This window comes from Oratosquilla oratoria, chromosome 32 (genome assembly GCF_046742065.1).
Source record: "Oratosquilla oratoria isolate Oo_2021 chromosome 32, ASM4674206v1, whole genome shotgun sequence".
In the NCBI taxonomy this organism is placed as follows: domain Eukaryota; kingdom Metazoa; phylum Arthropoda; class Malacostraca; order Stomatopoda; family Squillidae; genus Oratosquilla; species Oratosquilla oratoria.
Window position 1 is genome coordinate 7,746,941 of NC_134808.1, and position 15,256 is coordinate 7,762,196.

The window sequence follows — 15,256 nt, forward strand, 5'->3', positions numbered from 1 at the left end:
CACCTTCCTCTCACTGCCTTCTCTTCCATTATCATCTCTCCATCTGCACCTTTTACCTTTTCTTCTCTACTTGATTCGCCTCCTCTTCCTGTTTTAATTTCCTTCCAAAACATCTTTTTATTAGTTTCAAAATTTCCTGTCATACTCTTACCCCATTTCACATCTGCTCTCGTGTTTGCTTCCTTTATCTTATGCTTAACTTCCCTTCTCTTTACTTTGTACTTCTGATACGATTCCCTCGTCCTAATTTGTAGACAATCTATGAATGCCTGCTTCTTTTCTTCTACACCTTTCCTTGCTTCCTCATCCCACCACTCACTACCCTTCCTTCTATTTTCTCCCGCCCTCCTTGTTCCATACACCATCTTTACACACCTTATGACTCCCTCCTTGAACCATCCCCATTCGTCCTCCACTCCTAGTTCTACTCTATCCTTTACTTCCTCCCACTCCTCTTTCATCTTCTTCTTATACTCATTCTCCTTTTTTTTATCATTTAAGCAGTTCACTCTAAGTACCTCCCTACCTTCTGCCCTTTTCCTCTTTCCCCACCTATTCTCCACTCTCAATTTACTTTTCACCAGAAAATGATCTGATATTCCCCCACTCTCTCCCCTTAGAACATGTACACTCTTCCTACCATACTCCTGGTCACCACTATATAGTCCATTAACACTCTATCTGCCACCCACTGTACACCATGTGTACTTATGCTTGACTTTCTTCTTAAGGGTCCGTCAGGGGCAATTATTCGAAAAAATCTGGTACATGAACGAATTTTAGGAAAACATTTAAAAAGAATCTCTATGATGTTGGCAACACTCCTACAAAGTTATAGAGCTGTATTTCGTTTCTATATTTTTATACAGAATAAAATAGATAAATTATTGGCAACCTCTGGCAACCCCATTGCGTATCAAATATTCTGTATATTGGAATAGCGTTAATTTTTTCTATAGCTATTTTGTTTTTTGCTACGGAATTGTGTTTATGGAGGTATTTAGCAACTCCTCCCACATGAGTATATACATAAATATCACACATCAGGGCATCAGTACCCATCCAAACTTCAAATTGAGTTATCGTTATTTTTAAGCTCTCACCGTGCTTCATATTTTTGATTCCTCACTGTAATTTCTCGCGGTAATCATGGCAAGATTGACGAAAAGCCAGCGAGGAAGGAGGAAGAATGCAGTGAAGGCCCTTGCGTGCCAGATGAAGAAATGAGAAGGAAAAAAACAAACAAACGAAGAGGACAGCATCCAACAATGTTGGTTATAAAGAAGGATTTGTTGTTCCTCTTCTTGAAGAACCCTACACCCATATTCATAAGTCTGCCCTCGAAAGAAGAGACAAGAAACGAGAGGAGAAAAAAAGTGAAAAGTAAAAGTGGTAAAGTGACCAAAAGTGGGGACTATGGGGCTGGGGCCTTTTAAAAATGTCGCGCAAAATTTAAATGCCTTCTCATGTACATTTAATGTTTTTGTTCTTTTTGTTGTTATTTCTTCGGTTGTTCTTGATGGATTTTTGTCATTTTTGTTTCATTTGAAAGATAAAATTATGCTCTTTATTTCCTATATTAAAAAATAAAAGAAATTTTATTTTATTTTATTTTTTCTATTTATGAAACCTGAATTTTGCAGCATCTTTGAAATGTTCAGAAAAGAAAATTCACAAAAAATCAGAGGTATAAGTTTGGTCAAATGTACAATATAACAAATATTTCCCAGAATCTAAGCTTGCAATATATACCAAGCTTAATTATGTGGAAGGATTTCCATATGATTAATTACAGCTTCATTAAACTTCATTTTATCTTCATTATATCTTCACTACACTTTATATATACATGTGAGGAATACAATACCCAGGGGAATTATAGACAAATGTAAATGGTAATTATACCTAAGTTCATCAAAGAGATTCAAAAAGTTATAGGACATGCTCCCTTATAAAGCAACCTGACGGTCCCTTAAACACTGTATTTGCTATCATCATCTCTCTTTCAAGACACATCTCCACCATCAGTTCTCCACTAAGATTTTTACCTGGAACTCTATACCTCCTAATCACTCCGTCTACTGGTTTATTTCCTACCCTAGCATTAAGGTCTCCCAATACAACTACATTGACATTTCTCCCTAATCCCTCTGTGCATTCATTTATATCTACCCAAAACATGCAACCAATACCCCAGACGGGGTATATACATACATGTATCTTGATGACGCAATTATTGAGGTGGTATGTGAGTCTTTTGGAGAGGGTCATAGAGGTCATGCCAATATATGAGGAGGTCCGGTGCTGTACTACAAAAGACATATGAACACCGGCTACAAAGAAGACGAAAGAACACTCCGCCATATCATCACACGTAGCATTCGACCCACCAACCCAAACACTAAGATACGCCTAATCGTATACTACAAAACCTCTGAAACACACACCCTGGTAATGAAGAACGACAGCCATCCCCCCTCCCATGAACGCTAAACGAAAACACTAAAATCATCTACTAAGCTCACGACCCCCTTCGCCTTAAGATGGCTGAAGCAGTGAACATTTACATCGGAAAACCTTCCATTAGCATACAACTCATGCCCACAACCATACTCCCAAGCAGTAGACGCACATAACACAAACAATATTACCCCTCTCCATATGCCACAAGAAAGTTGCTACTTCCACGTACGCAGCGCTACGGATCACGGCTACAAAAAATTGACATCTCCCAATGTTCGGCCAATGTACGGCCTATATAAACCAATGTATTCACCAACCATTGTAACTCCCTCCCTGATGATGACCGAGTAAGGTGAAATACGTATTGGAGAAATTAAAAAAGAGAAAACCGTACCAAATGTCTTTTGGATTTTGAACACCTTCTCAGCTACTTGAAACCAGCACAGAAACTTGTTGCACAAGAGAAACTAAAGCTTCAATATAAACTCAACAACGCCAATGTCGCTGTAGACTTCTTGAAATTATATATATATATATATATATATATATATATATATATACATATACATACATATATACATATAAACATATATATATATATAAACATATGTATATATATATAATATATATACATATATGTGTGTGTGTATTCACTTGGTCTTTGGATCACGTGTTGGACTCGTGATCAACAGCTATTTCCCTCCTGGAAGAGAGCTCAGAGCTCGTAGGTCCGATATATGGGTAATGCTATGACCTTGCACACACACACACACCCAACTCCCCGCCCACGAGAGTCAGAGTAACGACCCGAAGCGCAGCGGCACCGAAATAATTTCGGCCCTGGGGAGGATTCGAACCAAGAACTGCGGGCCACTATTGTGGCAGTTCAGCGCTCTGTGTGTGTGTGTGTCTGTGTTTGTGTGTACATAGAAGAAATAGGTAAGCGTGTAGTGGAGTGGAAGGAGATTTCTTTAAGGTTAATGTGGATGAAGGTGAGGTTGGGAAGGGGTATGTACATTTTTGTAAGTGAATATAGGCCTGGTAGTGAGAATAGTGCAGAATGAATTTGAATTAGTGCATAGCGGGATTAGGGAGAAATGGCAATATAGTTGTGTTAGGAGACCTTAATGCTAGGGTAGGAAATGAACCAATTGACGGAGTGGTTGAGAAATGTGAAGTTCCAGGAAAGAATCGTTGTGGAGATGTGTTTTGAGAGTTGATGATAGCAAATACATTGTTTCGGAAGAAAGTCAAGTATAAGTACACAAGGGAGAAGGTGTGTGAAAGAAGGAAGCTGAAGATAAATGTGGGCAAAAGGTGATGAGATGTACAAGGGGAGAGAGTGGCAGCAGGCTGGAAGTGAGCATTAAGGGTGAAAGACTGGAGGAAGTGGATAGTTTTAGATACTTGGGTGCGAATGTGGCAAGAAAGGGAGGAGTGGGGGTTGGAGGAAGAATGTAGATTGAGAGAAGCGAGTAAATGCCTTGGTGGAATGAGAAATAGACATCTGGGAATTGATGCTAAGAGGAAGTTACAAAGGATTACAAAGGCGGAGCATGCCGACAGGAGACCTTTTGATCCATATCTAGGTCGGATGCGAAAAAAAATCATATTAATAATAAAATAATAAATAAAAACTATGATAATGTAAATAACAAATAAGATACCTAAATAAATGCATAGGTATAGTTAAATAATAAACAAACAGGTAAATAGTAAATAATGATAAATTGACATATAACTAATAATAAATGAAAATCAGACAGACAAATGATAACAAAACAAAAACAAATAATATAAGATAAATTATAATCATTACAGCATCTTACTTAGGTATTTATCTAAATGATTCTTAAAGCTTCGAACTGAACTACATTGCACTACCTGTGCAGGAAGTTTATTCCATTCATTAACTACACGGTTGGCAAAGTTGTTTCTACCTACTTCCAAATTGAATCTATTTCCGGACAGTTTGAGACCATTGTTTCTTGTCGGATTCTCATTCAATGTGAAAATTTGGTCACTTTTGATCTTGTCAATTCCCTTTAAAATCTTAAAGACCTGTATCAAGTCACCTCTGAGTCTACGTTTTTTTAGGGAAAACAGATTCATGTGTTTTAGTCGATTTTCGTATGATTTATTTTTGATATTTGGAATCAGTTTTGTGGCTCGCCGTTGTACTTTTTCCAGTCTGTCAATGTCTTTAATGAGATTCGGTGACCATACGGAAACAGCATATTCCAAATGTGGACGAACTAACGATTTATATAGCTTGTTAATGAGTGATGGACTTTTGAAAACAAAAGATCGCGCAATCAGTCCCAGAATCTTATTTGCCTTCTCAGAGGCTGAAATACACTGCTTGGATGATTTGAGGTCGTTACTGATAATTACGCCGAGATCTTTTTCACTATCCACTTTTGTTAACGAATTTCCAAATAACTTGTAATCGTACTTACTGTTATTTTTACCTATGTGCATTACCTTGCATTTACTTGTGTTAAATTTCATAAGCCACTTTTCAGACCATTGCTGTAATTTATCTAAATCTTCTTGAATATCTAATTGGTTTGAGTGATCATTTGCCACTCCGCACAGTTTTGTATCATCAGCAAATTTGGAAACAGTAGATTTTAGTCCATGGTCTATATCATTTATATATACTATGAATAGAAGTGGCCCAAGAACGGAACCCTGAGGAACTCCACTTGTAACATTTTTCCATCCAGAAGTTTTTTCCATTTAAAACAACTCTCTGTTTTCGACCATTCAACCAATTACTAGTCCAACTTAATAGGCTACCACTTATTCCGTGTAAAGCTAATTTAGTAATTAGTCTTTCGTGTGGGACGGTATCAAAAGCTTTTGCAAAGTCTAGATATATTAAATCTATATTGTTTCTTTTGTCATAATTCAAGATAACTGTGTTGTAGAATTCGAGTAAGTTAGTCACGCAAGAACGTTTCCGTCTGAAACCATGCTGGCTATCATTTATCAAATGGTTACTTTCTAAATGATGTTCGATAGCATCTCTGATGATAGTTTCCATTATTTTTCCCACGATTGAAGTCAAACTTATAGGCCTATAGTTATTTGGTTTCTGTTTGTCACCTGTTTTGAATATGGGAGTAACGTTAGCTAGCTTCCATTCTCTTGGGACATCTCCGGATATGATGGATTTCTTGAAAATAATTTCTAATGGAACAACAATCTCATTTTTCATTTCCTTTAAGATTCTTAAGTTATATAAAGGAGTGATTGTGCCAACAACACTGCACGGGGCAGAAAGATGGAACATGAGAGAGGAAGAGAGAAGGAGTTTGAATGTGTTTGAGATGAAATGTCTGTGAAGTATGATAGGGGTTACTAGGCTAGATAGAGTGAGAAAATGAGGAGGTGAGGAGGAGAACACGGGTGGAAAGGGAGTTGGGAGATAGGGTTGATGAAAGAGTATTAGGATGGTTTGGACACATGGAAAGAATGAGTGAATAAAGATTAGTAAAAGAAGTGTGAAAGTCAGAGGTGGAAGGAGTGAATATGAGGGGGCTTCCTAGGATGAGAGTGAAAGGGAATAACAAAAGAGAGGAATGTCTGTGGAGGAATGACGGGAGAGGACAGAAGATAAGGGAGAATGGAGAGCGGTTGTGTATAGATAATGCTGTGGTGCATGAGGGGGAGTAGGTGGGAGATGGGGGTTGAGGAAGTATATACGAGAAAAAAATTGACGCACCCCGAGGGGATTTCTCCCCGTCTTCTTTTCTGCACTGGGGGACGGAGAGGGGGGGTCGCCGAATATATGAAGCGGCCTTGCTGTGGATGTACTGTGTCTTGCGACATTGCTTCTGACCCAAGGCAGTGAACAGGATGCAGGGATGACCCGCCACGCAGGAAGTGCCAAGATAAGGGGGAGGGAGGACGGTGGAGGGGAGTAGAATGTATATGTAATGGAATGGGTGGGGGTGGTTTCTATGCCTTTTTCTTTTTGAGAAAAAGCCTTTGGTATATGTGTATATATATATATATATATATATATATATACATATGTATATATATATATATGTATATATATATATGTATATATATATATATGTATATATATAACACTGATCAGTCGAGTGTTTACACATTCGCATCCAGGTATCTAAAACTATCCACTTCCTCCAGTCTCTCTCCCTCAATACTCACTTTCAGTTTGCTGCCACTTTATCCCCTTGTACATCTCATCACCTTACTTTTACCCACATTTATCTTCAGCTTCTTTCTTTCGCACACTTTCCCAAACTCTGTCACTAACTTCCTCAATCCTTCTTCTGATCCTGCTACAAGCGCAGTGTCGTCAGCAAACAACAACTGGCTTACCTCCCACTTTTCTCCATTTTCTTTAACCATCTGCAACCCCTGACCCACTACCCTTGCATTTGCCTCTCGCACCACCACCATCCATATATAAATTGAACAGCCAGGGCGACATAACACATCCCTGACGAAGTCCCACCTTTACCTCAAATCACCCACTCTCTCCATTTCTAATCCCAACGCAAACTTTACTGCTCTCGTAAAAACTTTTGACTGCTCTTAACAGCTTTCCTCCTATCCCATATATCTGCAATACCTCCTACAGTGCCTTCCTGTCTACCCTGTCATAAGTCCTTTCCAGATCCATAAAAGCTCCCCAAAACATCCTTGCCTTTCCTATAGATTTCTCACATATCTGTCTTATCACAAAAAAATCTGATCTACACAACCTCTACCTGTCCTAAATCCACACTGTTCCTCACCAATTACTCCCTCTGTTCCTCTCCTAATCCTCTCAATCAAGATCCTCCCATAAGCCTTCCCAACTACACTTAACAAACTGATCCCTCTGAAACCACTACTCTCATACTTGTCCCCCTTTCCCTTGTAAAGTGAAACTATACAGGCACTCCTCCAGTCCTCCGGCACTCTACCATCTCTTATTCAAACATTTAATAACTTCACCAGCCAGTACACTATAACTGTACCTCCTTTCTTCAGACATTCTGCATGGCATCCATCCAACCCAGGTGTCTTACCTACTCTCATCATCTTAACAGCTGCCTTCACTTCATCTTTCTTCTTCATTTTCCTCACTCATCACAGTTATTTTCTTAGCGCTTCCCACTACAAATAACCTCTCTCTCCTCGTTCACATTTAGCAACTCACTAAAATACTTTGCCCATCTTCCTCTCACTACAGACAGGGGGACTGCCTTGACTCGTGTACATGACGCTTACGGCGAAAACAAAAACCATTCGAAAGACCTGACTTGTTACAATGGGTACATGTGAGTACAGGAGGGGTAAATGTAGACGAAAGGAAGCTGTGAGTAGGAACTGAAGACTGAGAGGGTGGAGGAGGAGAGCTAGGATTATTGGCATGTTGCTGAACATTGGTAATACAAAAGGAACTAGGAGGCACTTCCCTATATACATATATATATATATATATATATACATATATATATATATATATATATATATATATAAAGAGAGAGAGAAAGAGGTAAATAGAAAATAATGACTATCATTTATTTTGTATTATTTGTTTATTTGTTTTGTTATCATTTGTCCGTTTGTTTATTATTTTTTGCTTAATTCTCATTTACTATTAGTTACATGTCAATTATTATTATTTACTACTTACCTGTTTGTTTATTACTTAACTATAAGTATGCATTTATCTATGTATTTTATTTATCATTTACATTATTATAGTTTTTATTTATTCATTTATTCATTTATCATTATTATAATTTTTCCGCATCCAACCTAGATATGGACCAAAAGGTCTCCTGTCCGCATGCTCCGCCATTGTAATTATTTTTTGTTTTTATAATAAACAAACCCTCTCTTTTGCGAATGGAAATTCCTCTGCAATTGAATAAAATCGCTTGGTGTTAGCCAGAATATATATAGAGGATGGCACCATTCTCAAATGGATTGAGATAATCTTGTTAAGCTATTTCAAGGGAAAGACACGTTTTTTTCTGGGAAACATCAGACGATTTTATTCAGCTCAAATGTATAGTCTTTCTGGATCTATAAGGTTTTTCTCAACTGGGTGAAATCACGTGAATAGAACATTTGACCTCCATATTTAAAGAGGTTGCGATCATTGCTTTTCTCTCAACTGATGGACCCCTTTGTTGGCTCAAATAAAGGGTATTAATAAGGAGTTGTTGTTGTTGGGTTTTTTCCTGACTGCACGCTTCTAGCGTTGATACAAATGAAACAAAGTGTGACCTCAACAACATGTAAGCCGTTAGGCTATTTACGTGATATAATTCTTAAAAAAAAAACGAGGAAAAATAATCCGAGAAATGTCTAGGTATAGATGAGTCACACCCGGAATCAAAACCATCACCTTTGCTCTGTGTGCTAGAGTGCAATTGTTGTGATGTACGTGCATGTTAAGGGAATTGTACGATTATCATGCATTGTACTTGTAAGTAGATTGGGAAATACATACTTCCCCCCTTCTGTATAAAAATACTATGAAATTTGTTTATATTGATTTATTAGAATTATTGTATTGATTACATTTCCATGTGCCAATTTTATGAAGGAACCATGCAATTGTGTATGCTTCCCGCCAGCTCAGGCAGAACGACGCAGTTTCTAGTTCGCTTTCCGAGTGCTTTAATTTATCAAATTAATACACTATTTTCCCTTGTGACATACTTTCATTAGCCACCCGCATACATATGGTGGCAGCATGTAAAACACTATTGTGAATGTTGCTTTAGTGCATTCAGTATTTCGGAACGCTAATTTGAACTTTGAACATTTGAGATATCTGGCTAGCCAGTTTCGTGGCATCGTGTTTTTGTGTTTTCTCTTCCCTTTTTCCTTCCTTTTTTTCAGCCAGGTGATTTTATTCAGTGCCATTGGAACAATTCATACTAGTGACTTGAAACAAAATTTTGCGTACTTAAGCGCACGAACAAATATCTTTGGATGCGTCAAGTGATTTTTTGATAGTCTCACGTGGTTTTCACTTTAGCATTAGGATCGGCTGTATGAACCTTCCTATCATAGTCATCTCCGTTCGTCACTGGATCGCCTCTTGTTCCTGATGGAATAGGATGTCTGAACAATATTATATCTACGTAATCCTATTGAATTACGTTCGCTGCCTTCTCCAGTGAGTGGCCCTTTTTAGGGTTTTGTATTGTACTCAGGCTTGTACTTTATTATGCATGCGATGCCGTAGTGTATTATCTGGATATCTGAATTTTTATATATAATTACTTTTCCGGCCAGGCGTGTTGCCTTGTTGGTGGCCATATTTGTTTATGTCGTGTTGTTTCTGTCGTGACGTCCTTTGCTGACGGTAACGTTTTCTTTGTTTATTAGATATTTGATTTCCTACCATTCTTTCATAGTGAATCTTGGAATTATGATTCATAGGGAATTGTAATTACGTGCCTTAATTGTGAATAGTTTGTATTAATAATGTTCTTGCTTTGTGTATCAGAGCGAATATTATTGTTTACTTTCTTTCAGGCCATTCTTCTGATTTGAGGAGTATATTCATTGCGATCGCCATTGTTAACTGTATATATTTTCTTTGTTTTGACTTTGATTTTACTACGAAGTGGGTTGTTGTTATCTTATCCCTCTTTTGATATGTCTAAACAGAAGGTACCGTCCTTTCTTCATTCCCCAAATCCATCTGATACAATGACTCATACTTTCATATTATTACATCAGGATCCTTTTGTTCTTAAAATTTCTGGTGATGATCTTCAATATAAAACTAATGGTTTTATTATCCAGTGCGAAGATTGTATTGTAAATATTAATGTTTCAACAGGGTCTGAGAAAATTTCTTTCGTGAGGTCATAACTTGTGCCTAATTAGTTGGCTTCTGAGATGTTATCTGCTTCGTGTCTCGACCCCAAGTCTTTGGATTACAATTATGAACTGTTTTGTCTAATTTCCTTTTTTTCTGATACTCCTGTAGGTAACTCCTTTTAACTGTGTTTTAAGCTGGCCGGTGTTCTTACATCCAGATTGGGAACTCTTGACTATAAGTGTGTTCAGGCCCAGGCCAACAAAATTCATATTGAAGCCCTCGATTCTCTCTCCCATTCAGAGTGGGTTGAGCGTGGAATTATCACTTTAGATAGGTTCCGCCTTCTTTTGGAAAGTCTGTCCTGCATTCTCTTTTTGGTGCCTTTTGAGGGGAGAACTGCATCTTCTCTCAGCTATAAGACAGATGAGACCCTACTATATTTCGCAACAAGACTTTCATGCAAACTTAGAGAAGTGCCTCCTAGTTCCTTTTGTATTACCAATGTTCAGCAACATGCCAATAATCCTAGCTCTCCTCCTCCACCCTCTCAGTCTTCAGTTCCTACTCACAGCTTCCTTTCGTCTACATTTACCCCTCCTGTACTCACATGTACCCATTGTAACAAGTCAGGTCTTTCGAATGGTTTTTGTTTTCGCCGTAAGCGTCATGTACACGAGTCAAGGCAGTCCCCCTGTCTGTAGTGAGAGGAAGATGGGCAAAGTATTTTAGTGAGTTGCTAAATGTGAACGAGGAGAGAGAGGTTATTTGTAGTGGGAAGCGCTAAGAAAATAACTGTGATGAGTGAGGAAAATGAAGAAGAAAGATGAAGTGAAGGCAGCTGTTAAGATGATGAGAGTAGGTAAGACACCTGGGTTGGATGGATGCCATGCAGAATGTCTGAAGAAAGGAGGTACAGTTATAGTGTACTGGCTGGTGAAGTTATTAAATGTTTGAATAAGAGATGGTAGAGTGCCGGAGGACTGGAGGAGTGCCTGTATAGTTTCACTTTACAAGGGAAAGGGGGACAAGTATGAGAGTAGTGGTTTCAGAGGGATCAGTTTGTTAAGTGTAGTTGGGAAGGCTTATGGGAGGATCTTGATTGAGAGGATTAGGAGAGGAACAGAGGGAGTAATTGGTGAGGAACAGTGTGGATTTAGGACAGGTAGAGGTTGTGTAGATCAGATTTTTTTGTGATAAGACAGATATGTGAGAAATCTATAGGAAAGGCAAGGATGTTTTGGGGAGCTTTTATGGATCTGGAAAGGACTTATGACAGGGTAGACAGGAAGGCACTGTAGGAGGTATTGCAGATATATGGGATAGGAGGAAAGCTGTTAAGAGCAGTCAAAAGTTTTTACGAGAGCAGTAAAGTTTGCGTTGGGATTAGAAATGGAGAGAGTGGGTGATTTGAGGTAAAGGTGGGACTTCGTCAGGGATGTGTTATGTCGCCCTGGCTGTTCAATTTATATATGGATGGTGGTGGTGCGAGAGGCAAATGCAAGGGTAGTGGGTCAGGGGTTGCAGATGGTTAAAGAAAATGGAGAAAAGTGGGAGGTAAGCCAGTTGTTGTTTGCTGACGACACTGCGCTTGTAGCAGGATCAGAGGAAGGATTGAGGAAGTTAGTGACAGAGTTTGGGAAAGTGTGCGAAAGAAAGAATCTGAAGATAAATGTGGGTAAAAGTAAGGTGATGAGATGTACAAGGGGATAAAGTGGCAGCAAACTGAAAGTGAGTATTGAGGGAGAGAGACTGGAGGAAGTGGATAGTTTTAGATACCTGGATGCGAATGTGTAAACACTCGACTGATCAGTGTTTCAATATTTTGAAACTTAGAGCTGAGACTTCTCATCAGCCAAAACAACCTCAGTCCCATTTTCACCGGCGCCCGTTTCACAACCCTAAGGTTTGACAAGTAATGTTCGGTCCCAGATCATCCGCTTGGTGGCTGCTGAGTCTTCTCAATTACTCTCCTTTTAATTTCTTACAGAGAATGCACCTATTTTAGTCACTCTAGATCAGTGGTTCCCAAACTATCTTACCTGACGCCCCCTTTTTGCTTCCAGTAGACCCGCACGCCCCCACTTCCTCCTTTGTTCATGTGAAATTTTAAGAATAGATAATTTGAAAACACGGCATATAATATATGGAAAGACTCATGAAACTAAGGCACAATTTATGAACTAATTTAGTGAGATGGATGCTGCTATTTCTTCCTCACAAGATTAGAATTTTTAGAATTGAAGTATTGGGAGTTTGTGACGAGTCCCTCAGTGGCGTCAGTGTGGTTGGTATCGGTGACGTGTCCAAAACGTGTAAGGAGAACTAGCTTAATAGAAAACGGGCTGGAGTTACTGCTGTAATTATACTTTTCATGTATGTAATGGCAGATATTTGTTCTTTGAATGATTTTATTATTCTAATTAAACAAATATTTTTGAGCAGATGACTTCACGCCCCCCTTGTATCCTCCTCACGCCTCCCTAGGGGGGCACGCTCCCTAATTTGGGAACCACTGCTCTAGATACTGGTGCAGAATGTAGCCTCATAAGTAGAAAAGCTTATTATGCTCTCCGGGATTTACACTATCTCCCTTTATCTCCCTTTTGTAATAGTTTGGATTCTGTACAAGGTTCTCCCTAACCTATTCTTGAGTCTGTTCGCATTCCCTTAAGGTTTTCCTCGCATGCTACACTTTTCCATGTCACTTTTGTTGCTGTATCTAGTATTGCTCTTATGTGTGATTGCCTCTCGGGCATTGATGTTCTTACAGCGCATGGCATTGATATATCTCCTAGTCACCGTGTAGTGACTTTCTGTAATTTTGTTATTTCTGCAACAGATAGGCCAGTTTCCATTTGTGACTCCCCTCCTGTGTATCATCAGGTCGTACAGTTGCCTTCGAAAGGATCTCCTCGCTTTACCTCTCCTATTCTTTCTTGTGCTGCTGTTGTTGTAGGAGAGTATTGTATTAGACCTTCAAGTATAGTTCGAGTTCCGGTGCGTATTTCAGGTGCTCCAATTGGGCCTGACGTTTTATCTCAACCTGACTCTGTTCGTGTTCGTCGCCTTGCTTTGGTAGTGACTCTCCACTATTCGCGAGGATCATGTTACCACAGCTATGGTAACCAACATCACGGGCGCTCCTATCACTCTCTCTTATGGCAGTCACTTAGACTCCTTTGAAGTAGCTGACGTTGATGCTTTACAGGATTCGCCTCCTATCATTGCAGCTTCTGTGCTACAGTCTCCACAAGCAAGAGACATAGCCCACTTGGCCTCCAAATATGCAACGTTTGAATGTGAGATTTATTTTCCTGATGAGACGCCTCGTCTCATTGAAATACTAGTGACCCACCCTCAGGCTTTGACTTTGCCTGGTGATCCGTTAGGACTTACAGATCGTGTGGTTCATAGAATTGATCTTCAGCCAGGTGCTCGTCCTGTTTACGTTCCCTTTTACAGTTTGCCTCACTCTCGTTGGCTTATAGCACAGTCCTTGGTTGACGACATGTTACGTGAAGGCGTTGTACAAGTCTCACTCGGAGTGGAACTCGCCACTCCTCTTGGTGCCTAAGAAGGATGGATCTTTTCATCCTGTTATTGATTATAGGCGAGATAACGAGGTCACCATTTGCCTGTATTGAGTGACCTTCTCCAGTCCATTGGCACTGATAATACTGTGTTCACCAGCTTAGGCTTAAAAACTGTTTTTGGCAGATACCCCTGGAGAAGAAGTCTCGAAAGGTCACGGCCTTCTCAACTCCCAATGGACATTATGAACGACTTCATTGCCCCATAGGGTTGCGGAATATTCCCTTGACTTGCCAGCGCTTGATTAACTCCATTTTTCGTGGGTTAGTAGACAACAGACTTTTTGTTTACTTGGATGATTTAATCTTAGTTTCCAAGAATGTAAAGAGCCGCTTCACTCATTTGGAGACCTTGGCAGTGGTGTGGGCTTTAAAGCATTTTTGTTATATCATTTTTGGAGATCCTGTTACAGTCTACACGAACCACACTGCTGTCACTCAGCTTTTCAAGGACAAAAATCTTTCAGGCAGCCTAGCCAGATGTTTTCTCACGATTGTTAACCCAATCCTTAAGCATATTCCAAGGCGTCCAGAAATTTTGCTGTTACAGTGATCGACAACTTCTCTCCGAAGGATCTGGCCAAAGCTCAGCGTGAGGACCCTGTTTGATCTGCTGTTATTTATGTTTTGGATGCTGGTGATGATACCACCTTACCAGATTTATCTATACCCCTGTCCCAATTTTCCATGCAGGACAAGGATTTCATTTGTGATGTGGAAGTATTTGAGCAGGATCTGACACAGCTAGTGATCCCTGAGTCCCTAATTCCTGCTGTTCTGTCCCTTTGGCCTTCAGGCAGGTCACCCAGGTCGTGACAAACTCTGGCTATGGCACGTAAGAAGTATTATTGACAAAAAAAAATGCGACTGGACATTACTTCTTAGTGTAGCTCTTGTGCCCAGAACAAAGGTTCTACACACACTGCTTTCATATTAGAGTACCCTACTACTTCTCGCCCTTTTCAGACTATGGCTATAGACCTTTTACAATTGCCGCGTAGTACTCAAGGTTCTGTGTATGTCCTTGTGTGTGTGGACCACTTAAGTCGTTTTGTAATATTGGTTTCTTTACGTAGCAAGTCTGCTCCAGTAGTAGCCCATGCTTTAGTTCCTCATGTTTTTGGCCATACACTACTACTTCGGTGCTCCTTAGTGACAATGGGTCGGAATATAGGAATGAGGTTTTAGCGAGCATTTGTGAGCTTTACGGCATCACACAAACATTAGTGACTGCTTACCATCCTGTGTCCAATGGTCTTGTAGAGAGGACGAATAGGAAGATTTTGGATACACTCAGGCACGTTGCTTATAGCCTTCATGAATCTTGGGAGGATTGGCTTCTACATGCCAGTGCTTGCATTAACAGCACCATTAATATCTCTAC